Below are 14,732 nucleotides of genomic sequence, written 5' to 3' on the forward strand. Positions count from 1 at the left end.
GGTGTGATTGCTGGTATCTTGCCTGGGCTGTCTGTTTCGTTCAGTATGATTGCTGGTATCTCGCCTGGGCTGTCTGTTGAGACTGCTCTTTCCTCAAGTTGTTCCCTCTGTCTGTCCACCAGGTGTGGTGTGAGTTCCACATTGTAGTCTGCCTCTGGTTCTGCAGTGTTGTTGGTGAATCTACTTTTGACTTGGTCTACATGCCTCCGGCAGGTTTGTCCATTGTCCATTTGTACAACCAGTAGCCTGTTTCCTTCCTTGCCTGTTACTGTCCCTGTAAGCCATTTGGGACCCCTGCCATAGTTTAGCACAAACACTTTGTCCCCTATCTCATGCCACCTCCCCCTCGAATTTCTGTCATGGTACTCAGTTAGCTTCCGGCGCTTTGCCTCAACAATTTCATGCATATCTGGGAGGATTAACGAGAGCCTAGTCTTTAAGGTCCGTTTCATCAATAGTTGCGCGGGGGGATCCCCAGTCAACGAATGCGGACGAGATCTGTATGCCAGCAGCAGTCGCGACAGGCAGCTCTGCAGCGTGGGACCTTGGATTTTTAGCATGCCTTGTTTAACGATTTGCACTGCTCGCTCCACCTGGCCGTTGGAGGCCGGCTTGAATGGTGCCGTCTTAACGTGATTTATGCCGTGGTCAACTATAAAATCTTGAAATTCTGCGCTGGTGAAGCACTGACCATTATCACTGATCAATATGTCAGGAATTCCGTGCGTTGCAAATAGTTCTAAGGCTCTCCACAGTGGTGGAGGTGGTGCTCGAGTTTAAAATGGTGCACTTGATCCACTTTGAAAATGCATCAACGACTACAAGGAACATTTTGCCCATGAATGGGTCCGCATAGTCTACATGCACCCGCAACCATGGTTTGGTGGGCCAGGGCCAGGGGCTTAGGGGGCCCTCCCTGGTGGCATTACTGAGTTGGGCACAAATGGTGCACTGCCGGACGCAAAGCTCCAAGTCCGCGTCAATGCCAGGCCACCAGACGTGGGGTCTGGCTATGGCCTTCATAAGGACGATCCCCGGGTGCTTGCGGTCGAGCTCCCGGATAAATGCCTCTCTGTCTCACAAGGGCATAACTACTCGGCTGCCCCACATCAGGCAGTCTGCATGCATGCGCCTATGGAAAGGTTTGATCTCCTCGGGGCAGGCATCGCGAGCCTCTGCCCAGTCACCAGTTAAAACACATATTTTGACTAAGGATAACATGGGGTTGCTGGTCGTCCAGGCTCTGATTTGGTGAGCCGTCATGGGCGAACTTGTGGATTCAAAGGCATTGATTGCCATGACCATCTCACAGTCCTGTTCGTCCGATCCTTCCGTGGTCGCCAGGGGTAGCCTGCTAAGCGCGTCGGCACAGTTGTCTGTGCCTGGCATGTGCCTTATCGTGTAGTCGTAAGATGCCAGCATGAGTGCCCACTGCTGAATGCGCGCCGAGGTGTTGCCGTTTATTGCCTTGCACTCAGATAGCAGGGACGTGAGGGTTTGTGGTCAGTTTCTAACGCGAACTTGGCCCCGAAAAGGTATTGGTGCATCTTTTTGACACCATACACGCACGCGAGTGCCTCCTTCTCAACCATACCGTACCCGCGCTCCGCCCGCGAAAGTGACCTGGAGGCATAAGCAATGGGTTGTAATTTACCCGCATCATTGACATGCTGTAAAACGCACCCGACCCCGTACACTGATGCATCACACGTAAGAACTAGCTTTTTACCTGGGTCAAAAAAGGCTAAAACACTGTTGGAACATAGACAGTTGCGTGCCTCATTGAAGGTGCGTTCTTGGGCGTCCCCCCAAAACCAATCGTACCCCTTTCTGAGTAGCACATGGAGAGGCTCCAGCAGCGTGCTCAAGTTCTGCATAAAGTTCCCAAAGTAATTGAGTAGCCCGAGAAAGGCGCGCAGTTCCGAGACATTCCGGGGCCTGGGTGCCAGACGAATTGCTTCGGTTTTGGACTCTGTTGGGCGGATTCCATCAGCGGTAATTCTTCTGCCCAGAAATTCAACCTTGGGCGTGAGAAACAGACACTTGGATTTCTTAACTCTTAGGCCTATCTGATCCAATCGACTTGGTACTTCCTCCAAATTGCGGAGATGGGAGTCGGTGTCCCTGCCCATGATGAGTATGTCATCTTGAAACACAACCGTCCCCGGGATGAACTTGAGCAGACTCTCCATGTTGCGTTGGAATATAGCAGCTGCCGACCTGATGCTGAATGGACATCGATTGTACATGAAAAGACCTCGATGTGTGTTGATGGTGGTGAGTAGCTTAGACTCTTCGGTCAGTTCTTGCTTCATATATGAGATGTGAGATCTCGTTTCGAGAAAAGTTTTCCTCCAGCCAATGTGGGAAATAGGTCCTCTGCTCTGGGCAGCGGGTATTGGTCCTGTAGGGAGACTTTGTTTATGGTCGACTTGTAATCCCCACAGATTCGTACGGATCCATCAGGCTTCATGACGGGGACGATGGGAGTCCATGGGTGAGATAATGCCTTCCTGCAGAATCCGGTCCAGTTTGTGTTCAATCTTTTCCCTCATCACATAAGGCACAGCTCTAGCCTTGTGATGGACCGGTCTGGCATCCTCTGCGATGTAGATTTTAACTTTAGCCCCTTTGAAGGTGCCCACACCTGGCTGAAAGAGATGTTCAAAATGACTTAGAACTGTTAAGCAGGAGGTCTGTTCCTCTGACGACATGGCGTGAACATCATCCAATTTCCAATTTAGTTTTGCCAGCCAGCTTCTCCCCAACAGTGCTGGGAGATCTCCGGGGACAATCCACAGGGGAAGTCGGTTCACTGTCCCTTTGTGTGTGACTGAGAGCATGGCACTGCCAAGGACTGGGACGATTTTTCTGGTATAGGTCCTTAGTTTGGTGTCGATCCTTGTGAGTCTTTGGTCTGTTGCTTTTATGCGGCCACAGCTGTTCAAATTGTTGGACGCTCATGAGAGATTGACTAGCTCCTATGTCCAGTTCCATGATGACGGGTATCCAGTTGAGTAGGACCCTCATCATTATTGGAGGCGTCTTGTTGTAAGAACAGTGGACATTGATTGTGTTGACCCACTGTACCTCGGCGTCTCAGGCACTGTCACCACCATCTTCTGGTCCGCTTTCTGACCCTTCCGATTCGTATACCAGCCAAGCTGCTGTTTTGCTACACATGCGAGCCAGATGTCCTGTATAGTTGCAGTTTCTGCAAACAGCATGCTGAAATTAACACCCCCTTGTTGACTGCCTTCCCCCACATCTCCAGGACAGACGGCTTCCATTGTTTCCGAAGGATGAGCTGCGTCTGGCTGATCTTTCTTGAGCTTCTCTCAGTCTGTAGTTGATTGCTCACATTGTGGGTTGATGAGGTGTGAACGGCCGTTCATGTGGCCCTTGATGGCTTCTGGCGCCACTGCCTGCTGTTGAAGGCCTGCTCTCCTGCCTTTGTCTGTGTGTGGGGGTAGCGGCTTGTTTCACGCTGTGAACGCCTTGTTCCGAAGTTTCATTAGTTGTCATACCCGCAGTATAGATCAACCTCGTTTTTTCTTCTGCTGCCAAGAATGTCTGTGCGACCAGTGCTGCTGCTTCTAGGGTCAAGTTCTTGGTCTCTATAAGCTTTCGGAATATGCCTGTGTGGCCTATTCCTTCGATAAAAAAGTCTCTCAGTACTTCTCTCCTTAGTTCATCGGAGAACTCACATAAACTAGCCAGCCTCCGAAGTTCCGCCACAAAGTCGGGTATGCTCTGGCCCACACAGCGTCTGTAGTTGTAGAACCTGTGTCTGGCCATGTATTGGCTGCTCGCTGGCTTCAGGTGGTCTCTCACCAGTGTGCTCAACTCCTCAAATGACTTGCTTGCGGGTGCCAGCAGGTCCTTCATTAAGGCGTATGTTTTCGAGCCACAGCTGGTCAACAGATGGGCTCTTCTCTTGTCTGCCTTATCGTCGCCCAACCAGTCTTTGGTTACAAAGATTTGCTGGAGCCTTTCTATTAAATCCTCCCAATTGTCTCCAGTATTGTATTTCTCATCATTTTGTGGATTCTGTGATCCCGTAACTCGTCGCCGCTGTAAAGACCTGACCCTGCAGAACAGACTTACACGAGGCACACGCTGAAGTCAAGGTCACGCTGGACCTGCATCTTTATTTCACAGCTCTCCAGTGCCACACTTGCCTGAGACCTGCCTTTATATACCTGTGTGGAACAGGTATGCAGTGTCTCCTGCAAGTGCACCCCTAGTGGCAACGTATTCTTGTGGTTACAGGTCATACCTAGTTACAGTCATGTATAGCATGGTAAGATACAGTTATATACAGTAGTGTGAGATACATGACAGTTACCCCATATCTAACCCAATGAACCTGCCTGGAGAGTGTTTGGGACAGTGTAGTGGGTGCTTTACTCTGTATCTAACATTATCTGCCCTTCACCTGCTGGTTCTTGGTTTCTCCTGTTTTGCTCCGGCTCAAAGCTCAACAAAGCGGCCCCACAGCAAATTCCGGGACAAGAACTGAGTCAAGGAGCTTCTGCAAATGATGGATAAATGGTGACTGGTCAGGTAACATCTGTAAATAAAGGCGAAATCATGACTGGTCAGGGAGTGTCTGGAAATAAAGCTGAAATGGTAACTGGTCAAGGAGAGCCCTTCACCAAAATTACAGAGGGAAAACTTACAGGGAAGGACCGAGTATTGGAAAGAGGGGTAGAGTCAGCGTCAACACATGGCAGTAAATCCAATGAGGAATGCTTAGAATGGTTAGAATGTGAAGCTCGCTACCACATGCAGTGTTTGAGGCGAATAGCATAGAAGCTTTTCAGGGGAAGCTAGCCAAGTACACGAGGAAGAAAGGAATAAAAGGATATGCTGATAGGTTTGGATGAAGAGGGATGGGAGGAAACGTGTGTGTAGCATAAACATCTGCATGGACCAGTTGAGTCGAATGGCCTGTTTCTGCGCTGCAGTCTCTATGTAATATGAATTCCTCATCCCTGTGGGAGCCGATATTAGTCAAAAACTGCATCTTGGGCATTTCAGCTCGTCAATATTAGCGGAGACTGAATCAATCACACAGCTCTGTGTCAGATTGAATTATTCCTCTCTCCAGCCTGTAACCGATGAAACTTGCAACACTGAGGCTGAAATTCCACTTCCGTGCACCGGGGGTGCAGGCAGTGCTGGGCACACAGGGAGCAGCAGCTGGGTTCAGAGTGGGAACTGTGGTGTATGCAGCACTCAAATCACTGACTCCACGCAGTCTGGTGTTGTAGTAACTGTTGTGACCTTGGTCCTTTATTGTGTAACTCCAGAGTGCCTCTCAGGTGTGGTGGGCAGCCTTTTATACTCTGTCTTGCAGGTACTTTCAGGTCTCCCACCACAGCGCCCTCTGTGGCGCACCATTGTACTTATACATTTAATGTACCTGGACAAAACGTAACATCTCACTCCCCGCCCAGTTCCAGAAGTCATTGCCGGTGACCTCGGCCTTGTTCGTCCTGGTTGATTTGTGAGTGTGAGTCCTTACTGTGGTGTTTGCAGTCCTTTCATGGGTGATGAAGTACACAGGCATAACTTCCAACAGAAAACAGGTATACATAGACAGTACATTTGTATGGTACATATAATATGTGGTACAGATGTTATGTCAAAAGGTTGCAGGTACACTGAACAGTTGTTTAATCCCAGCTCCTCTGGGTGAAGTACGGTGATGGTATACTGCCCCTTTTTGCCCGAGGTAACGGGCTGCGCTGAGACAGGGTATCACACTTCGTGCGTTGCTTCTGTTCTCAGCAAGTGATCGCCTTAGCAGCTCATCTGCAGCCGCTGAACCATTGCATGAATCACATAAATCAAGAATCGTATTGGTCCATTAATCATGTTAGTCATGGATCCATTTACCCTTTCACTTGTACCTTGTGGTATTAACTCTTTTTGTAATACATATCCCTTATTTTAAACACAGTACCCAACCAGCATAAAAATATTACTTCTATTCATAACTCACGTCATCATACAAATCACATTGCTCATTTAGACTCGCTCTTGTGTTACAACAGTCTCTTTGTGGGGCCCGCCACGGTGTAAAGCCTTTTAAAACTCCCGGGTGCATTTCCCTTTTAAGACGCCATCTTGTGGTTCCCACGAGGCTTCCCTTGGGCGCTGCCATTTTAGTTGCTCTGCTTGCCTTTGTCTGCAGAGCTCTGCTGCCACGAGGCTCGCCACCACCTTGAGCTCGCTGGCATGATGTTTTACTCTCTGGAATAGAAGGAATAAAGAAGAAAGAAGGAAGGAAAACGGCCAAGACAATCCGGTCTTGAATCTGGCAGAAGTGGCTCTTTGGATTCGATCAGTCATGGTCCCTGTGAGAGCGGCCTCTGTGATTGCTGCCGTATCCTCCGCTCTGGCTCGTGCACCTACCCGAGTAACTGTCGCGTTCTCCCGAGTCTTACCCGCCGCCACCATAGCCTCCGCCACTGCTGCAGGCTCCGCTCCTGCCGTTGTCCCAGTAACTGCCGCCTCTCCTGCGGCCGCCGTAGCCGCCACCACCGCCGCCGCTGTCCCGGTCTCCACGGTAGCCTCTACCGCCGCCCGACTCTTTCTTCACGTGGGCCCCCCTCCAGACTTGTCGGCCATTGATGGACTTCCCATTCATTGCCCGCAGCGCGTCGCTGGCTCGCACCTCAGTGATCGGCCTGCACTTTAAAAACTGCTCTTCCAGCATCTGCTCGTCTGTGTGGGGATCTAGACTGCCGATGAATGGCTTCCTTCTCCTCCAGCTCGGTCGGCGCTACTCTTTGGGAACCCGGGGAATCGCAGTCTGTGGAGGAATGAAGTCTTCCCAGCTCCCACGGACCTTCACCATCCATCTCCTGCCGAGAAGCGTCGGCCCATCGCCTGTAATGACCCACAAAGGTAAACCGTGCATCTCGCCCCCGTGAAATACCTGCACATCCGCTCTGCCAAGAACAGGTATCAGTTCCTTGGTGTAGGTATGCAGCTTCGCCGTGACCGGGACCAGCTTGGGTCGTGCAGCTGAGTTGACCCACAGTTTATCAAAAGTTTCCTGACGAATCAATGACAGACCCGATCCAGTGTCCGCTTCCATACTTACTGGGACTCCATTAATCTTGACTTCCATAATCACCGGGGCCGAACCGTCGGTACATGTATACAGTCCAAACAATGCCTCATCTTCTGCCTGCTCCTCGCTGGAAAATGGACCCTCTACCATTTCCTCAGACACATGGTGAGTCAGGTTTTTTTTGCACATACGCTGAAGGTGGCCTTTCGTGTGACAGGCATTGCACGTATACTCCGCAAACCTGCACCGGTGAGCCCCATGGCTTCCTCCGCAGCGCGAGCATGGTGCTGCTTGATTAGCCCCCCTCGGCGGACTCTGAGTTCAAGGACCCCGAGATCCATGCTCTCTGCCCTGGGCAGAGCCACGTTCTGCAGTTTTGTCTGTGGTGGGCGCTATCCTGTGGACAGTGCCTGCCGGGTTCGAGACTGTGTGTATCATCTGCTTGGTGCTGCAAGTCGAGGTCATAAATGCCCTGCTGATGGTGATGGCTTGCTTCAGGGTGACTGTAGGTTCAGTGGCGAGCAGCTTGTGGAGGAGACCCTCATGTCCAATCCCCATAACAAAAACGTCTCGCAACGTCTCGTCAAGGTGTGTACCAAAGTCACACGGCGCCGCGAGCCTCCTGAGGTCCGCAGCATATTTGGTGACATCCTGGCCCTCAGGTCTGCAATGGTGGTAGAATTTGTGCCTGGCCGTGAGGATGCTCTCCTTCGGTTTCAGTTGGTCATGAATGAGTTCGATCATCTCCTCATATGACTTGTCCCTGGCACTCGCGGGTGCCAGCAAATCCCTGATGAGACAGTAAACCTCAACACCACAACTGGAAAGTAATATCGCCTTACGCTTCTCTCTCAGTGCGTCCATGTTCCCCGTCAGGTCGTTTGCTGTAAAGTAGTACTTGAGGCTTTCCGTAAAGGCCTCCCAATCATTGCCCACCTTAAAATCCTTTAATGAGCCCAGAGTAGCCATGGTTGAGTGAAGCTCGTCCATGTCCTCGTCGCCAATGTGGTGTCTGCAGTGCTCAAATCACTGATTCCACGCAGTCTGGTGTTGTAGTAACTGCTGTGACCTTGGTCCTTTATTGTGTAACTCTAGAGTGCCTCTCAGGTGTGGTGGGCAGCCTTTTATACTCTGTCTTTCAGGTACTTTCAGGTCTCCCACCACAGCGCCCTCTGTGGCGCACCATTGTACTTATACATTTAATTTACCTGGACAATACATAACAGGAATGTTAGCTTTGCCCTTGACTTGAACTTTCCGCCGTGCTGGGTCCCAGTAGGCTTTCAATTCTCCGGTGGATTTCTGAGTATGTCATAGGAACATCAGGAACAGGAGCAGGCCATTCAGCCCCTCGAGCCTGCTCCACATTCAATTAATTATGGGCAGCGTGCGGTGGCCTGGCCCGGCCCGGAAATCGTCGCGGTCCCGGCCTGCAAGACCATAGCAGGCCGGGGCCATCAGAGGGAGCAGCGTGCAGTGGCATACCACTGCAGGAGGGCAATGGCTGTGAAGCCAGATTGCTGATTGCAGTGCAGGCAGTCACAGCAGGAGGAGCAAAGGAGCGGCAAGAGTTTGTAGAAGGAAGTGACAGGGGCCCAGGAAAGGCGTGATTCTGGGGCCCAGAGGAGGCGAGGACCCAGGGGCAGCATGGACCAGCTCACACTGCTATATGTGTGCGCGCTAGGTCCGTTCAGCAGAGCTGGTCTCCAGTCGTCTTGAGTAATCTTTGCCACTGGACCAAGACCTAGCTCTGTCAAGCCCGTGTGGTGGCTGGTGTGCAATGGCCACCACATGTTAAAAAAATCCATGCACAGGCATCTTCCACCCTCCAAGATGTCGTTCAAGATCTGGAATATTAGGTCCTTCATTGAAACACCTGTCAACTCATTCCTTTTTGGCATGGAAGCAAGTCATCCTCGCTTTGAGGGACTGCCTATGATGATAAGATCTGGGCAGATAAGAACATAAGAAATAGGAACAGGAGTAGGCCATACGGCCCCTCGAGCCTGCTCCGCCATTCAATAAGATCATGGCTGATCTGATCATGGACTCAGCTCCATTTCCCCGCCTGCTTCCCATAATCCCTTATCCTCGTTTAAGAAACTGTCTATTTCTGTCTTAAATTTATTCAATGTTGCAGCTTCCACAGCTCTCTGAGGGAGCGAATTCCACAGATCTGTACCTTAACTCCATTTACCCGCCTTTATTCCATATCTCTTGGAACACTTAACCTAACAACAATCTATTATATCAGTCTTTAAAGCTCCAATTAACCTCCAGCATCCACTGCCATTTAGGGGAGAGAGTTGCATATTTCTACTACCCTTTGTGTGAAAAAGTGCTGTCTGATTTCATTCTTGAATGTATGAGCTCTAATTTTAAGATTATGGTTTTAAGAAGCTTCTTAAAGGTGGAAAGAGAGCTTTAGGGAGGTAATTCCAGAGCTTAGGGCCTTGACAACTGAAAGCATGGCCGCCGATGGTGGAGCGATTAAAATAGGGGATGGATAAGATGCCAGAATTGGAGGAGTGCAAATATCTTGCAGGACGTTACAGAGATAGGGAGGAGTGAGGCCCTGGAGGGATTGGAAACAAGGGTGAAAATTTTTAAGTTTGACATCGCTCTCCTTATCTCTTAGTTATTAATCCATTACCCCCCTCCCCCCCAATCATGACTCTGTGTTAACGATGGATGTGTTGTGCCATGTATTACCATGTATTTCCAGATCGCGGGGCCGAAATTCAGGCACGCCAGAAAGCTGACGCAGCAACGATTTTTTTACCTTTTTTTAACGCCGGGTGCGATGAGGCGGCCATCAGAGCGATTTTGTCCACTTTAAACTTTTTTTCTCCTTGGACTGGAAGTCGGTCATAGTGGGGGCGGAATATAGAGCTGGATTATTGGGCCGTGAAGTGTTTACTTGTTCACCTTTGCTAATTGTTTGATATGATCAGTTTACTTGTTCTTTTGTTGCTAAATACATTTTCTGAGTAGATTCAAATATAAATTTAAAACCAGGTTTGCAGGTGTGATGCTCTATTCACACATCGAAGGTGAGAGATATTTTGTGGTTAGTTTTAGTAAAATTATAGATAAGGACAAAGAAAAAACAGGAATAAGGGGGAAGGCCAATTTTACTAGGCTGAGTTGTGATTTAGCAAAAGTTGACTGGAAACAGTTACTTGAAGATAAATCAGTGCCGGAGCAGTGAGGCATTCAAGAGGGAGGTTCATCGAGTTCAGGGTAAACATGTTCCCACAAAGAAAAAGAGTAGAACTGCCAAATTTAGAGCCACTTGAATGATAAGGTGCATACAGGATAAGATAATGCAAAAAAGGGAAACCTATATTAGATATTCTGAGCTCAATACTGCAGAAAGCCTAGAAGAGTATAGAAAGTGCAACGGTAAAATTAAAAAGGAAATTAGGAAAGCAAAAGGAGGGCATGAAAACATACTGGCAAGTAAAATCGAAGAAAACCCAAAGGTGTTTTGCAATTACATAAAGAACAAGAGGATAATGAAGATTAGGGCCTGTTCGGGAATAAAATGGTGGATCAGTGGGCTCAAGTTTCGGACCCCCACTAGAACGGCACACATTGGAGAGGCTCGCCTAATTTGTAGAACAAAAATTGCGCCGAATGCTTACCTTGCAATTCGTCGATATCTGTAGGCCCATTTCCAGCTCGGCGCGGCGCAGCAGGAGCTGCAGGGGGCGGAGCTACAGCCCTGCGCCAAAAACAGTGCCGGCAGCTGCGCGCATGCGCAGTAGCTCCTGGCCCTCCCAGCGCTTCCTGTCTCCGGGCGACGACCCTATCCCAGGCCGAAGGGACGTCGCCCCTATCCCGGGCTGAGTGGCCTGACACATCTTACCTCGTCGTCGGCGGGGCCCGCCCGCCCATCCTCTCGCTGGGGGCAGGCTCTGCCCGAAGTCCTCCTGGGAGCCTGACGTCATCGTCGGCGGGGCCGGCCCGCCCAACCTCTCGCTGGGGGTGGGCCCTGCCCGAAGTCCTCCTGGGAGACGGCGGCGGCAGGGCCCGTTCAACCTCCCTCCCTCCCCCTCCCATTCAGCTCACCTCCTTACCCCTGCCGGTCAGCCCCCTTCCCTCTCCTCCATTCAGCCTCCCTCCCCCCGTTCAGCCCCTCTCCTCTCCCCCCTCCCTCCCCTCTCCCCCTCCCCCTCTCCTCTCACCCCTGCCTCGCTCCCCCCTCCCCTCCCCATCCCTCCCCCCTCCCCTCTCCCCCTCCCCTTCCCTTCTCCCCCCTCTCCTCCCTCCTCCTCCCCCCTCTCCTCTCCCTCCCCTCCCCATCCCTCCCCCCTCCCCTCTCCCCCTCGCCTTCCCCTCTCCCCCTTTCCTCCCTCCCCCTCCCCCCTCTCCCTCCTTCCCCCTCCCCCTCCCCTCTTCTCCCCTCCTCCTCTCCCCTCCTTCCCCCCTCCTCTCCCCTCCCTCCCCATCCTCTTCTGCCTCATCCTCTTCCCTCTACCCCCTCCACTCTCCGCCCCTCCTCTCCCTTTCTCCCCCCCACCCCCCTCTTCCCTCCACCCCTCTCTCTCCCCTCCACCGCAACCCCTCTCTCCCCCCACCCCTCGCTGTCAGAAACAGAGAGAGACACTGATAGGGAGAGAGACACTGACAGAGGCAGAGAGAGAGAGAGACTGACAGGCAGAGAGAGAGACACTGACAGAGACAGAGAGAAAGACACTTGGGCGGGGGGGGGGGGGCCCATCCCAGCACGCTGTTGGAGAGCAGTCGGTGAGTAGAAACTTAATTTTTTATTTATTGATTGATTTTTTATTATTTTTTAAATTTTTTTGCTTTAAATTTTTTTTATTGATTTATTGGTGATGGCTCCTTATTTGTAAAAGTGAAGTGTTTAATGTTTGTAAACCCCCCCACCGCCCCCCCCCCCCCCCATCTCTCGTTCCCTACACCTGATTTATATGTGTAGGCAAGGTTTTTCTGAGCGTACAAAATTCTACACTTACTCCATTCTAAGTTAGTTTGGAGTAAGTTTTCACTGCCTAAACTTGCAAAACAGGCGTAAGTGGCTGGACACGCCCCCTTTTGAAAAAAACAATCTGTTCTAAAATGGAACTATTCTAACTCACTAGAACTGGAGCAAACTAAATGCTGAGAATTGCAATTTCTAAGATGCTCCATTCTAAATTAGTTGCTCCAAAAAAATAGGAGCAACTCAGGCCGAAACTTGAGCCCTATGTGTGGAGGCGGAGGATGTGGGTAAGGTACTAAATGAATATTTTGCGACTGTCTTCACAAAAGTGGGGGACGATGCTGGCGTTGATGTTCATGAGGAAGTTAGTGAAATATTGGCTGGGATAAACATAGTAAGAGAGGAAGTTTTAAGTGGATTAGCATGTTGAAAATAGATAAATCACCAGGACCGCATGAAATGTATCCAAGGGCTACTAAAAAAAAAGCAAGAGAGGAAATTGCGTAGGCTCTGGCCATAATTTTTCATTCCTCCCTGGCTACGGGAGTTGTGCCTGAGGATTGGGGAACTGCTAACATTGTACCATTGTTTAAAAAGGGATGAAGGGATAAACCGAACAATTACAGGCCAGTTAGCTTAACCTCGGTGGTGGGAAAATTACTGGAATCAGTTCTGAGGGACAGTATAAACCTTAATTTAGAAAGACACAGATTAATCAAGGACATCATGGATTTGTTAAGGGAAAGTCGTGTCTGACTAACTTGATTGAATTATTTGAGGAAGGTCGATGAAGGCAGTACATTTGATGTAGTTTATTTGGATTTTAGCAAAGCTTTTGACGAGGTCCCACATGGTAGGCCGATCAAAAAAGTAAAAGCCCATGGTTTCCAAGGGAGAGTGGAAATTTAGATCCAAAATTGACTCAGTGGCAGGAAGCAAAGGGTAATAGATGAGGAACGTTTTTGTGACTGGAAGGCTGTTTGCAGTGGGGTTCCACAGGGCTCAGTATTCGATCCCTGACTTTTTGTAGTATAAATGTTTTAGACTTAAATTTAGGGGGCATGATAAAGAAAATTGCAGATGATACAAAAATTGGCCGTGTGATTGACAATGAGGAGGAAAGCTCTAGACTGCAGGAAGACATCAATGAACTAGTCAGTGGGGCAGGAAAGTGGCAAATCAAATTTAATCCGGAAAAGTGTGAGGAAATGCATTTGGGGAGGGGCAACAAGGCAAGGGAATACACAATAAATGGGAGGATACTGAGAAGTGTGGCGGAGCAGAGGGACCTTGGAGTATATGTACACAGATCCTTAAAGGTAGCAGGACAGGTTAATAAAGTAGTTAAAAAAGCATACAGAATGCTTTCCTTTATTATCTGAGGCAAAGAATACAAGAGCAGGAAAGTTATGCTTGAACTGTATACAACACTAGTTAGGCCACAGCTTGAGTACTGCGTGCAGTTCTGATCACACATTACAGAAGGATGTGGGTCAGGCAGCATCTGTGGAGAGAAAAACAAAGTTAACGTTTCGGGTCGTTGACCCGTCGTCAGAAATGCCGAATGTTCGAAAAGAGCACATTCTGAAGCACCGAAAGGGGGAGATGAAGAAAGAACAAAAGGGAAGGTTTGTGATAGGGTGGAAGGCAGGAGAGATCAGAGAGACAAAAAGGATAATGGGCCAAATTAAAATGGTAATGACAGAAGTTAGAAAAGAGGTAAACTGGATAGGGTGTGTTTGGCGGAGTAATGACCAGCTGCCATTAAAGACAGCCTCTCTAATCTCTCCTGCCTTCCACCCTATCACAGACCTTCCCATTTGTTCTTTCTTCCCTTCCCTCTTTCAGTGCTTAAGATTGTGCTCTTTTCAAACATTCGGCAGTTCTGACGAAGGGTCGTTGACCCGAAACATTAACTTTGTTTTTCTCTCCACAGATGCTGCCTGACCCGCTGAGATTTTCAGCATGTCCTGTTTTTATTTCAGATTCCAGTATCCGCAGTATATTGCTTTTATACAGGAAGGATGTGATTGCACTAGAAAGGGTACAGAGGAGATTTATGAGAATGTTGCCAGGACTGAAAAACTTTAGCTATGAGGAAAGATTGGATAGGCTGGGGTTGTTTTCTTTGGAACAAGGAGGCTGAGGGGAGATAAAATTATAAGGGGCCCACATAAGGTGGATATGAAGGAACTATTTCACTTAGCAGAGGGGTCAATAACCAAGGCGCATAGATTTAAAGTAGTTGGTAGAAGGGTTCGAGGGGAGATGAGGAAACATTTCTTCACCCAGAGGAGGGTGGGAGTCTGGAACTCACTGCCTGAAAGGGTGGTAAAGGTAGAAACCCTCATCACATTTAAAAGGTACTTGGATGTGTACTTAAAGAGCTATACCCTACAGGTCTACGGACCTGGTGCCGGAAGGTGGGATTAGGCTGGGTAACTCTTTTTCGACCGGCACAGACGCGATGGCCGAATGGTCTTCTGTGTCATCATTTTCTATGATTCTATGATTTCTATGATATGCTGTGGGGCACAGGCTAAGTGGGTTTTGTGTTTAGTGATCCCGGGGGTGTTACCATCAACTTCACTGGATACCAAGGCTAGGATAGGCACTCTGAAAGGTATGGGGAGCTGGGACTTGTCCATGAGAGCAACCAAAAGTTTAAGAACCTAAATAAATTAGAATTAGAAA

This window comes from Pristiophorus japonicus, chromosome 14 (assembly GCF_044704955.1).
Source record: "Pristiophorus japonicus isolate sPriJap1 chromosome 14, sPriJap1.hap1, whole genome shotgun sequence".
In the NCBI taxonomy this organism is placed as follows: domain Eukaryota; kingdom Metazoa; phylum Chordata; class Chondrichthyes; family Pristiophoridae; genus Pristiophorus; species Pristiophorus japonicus.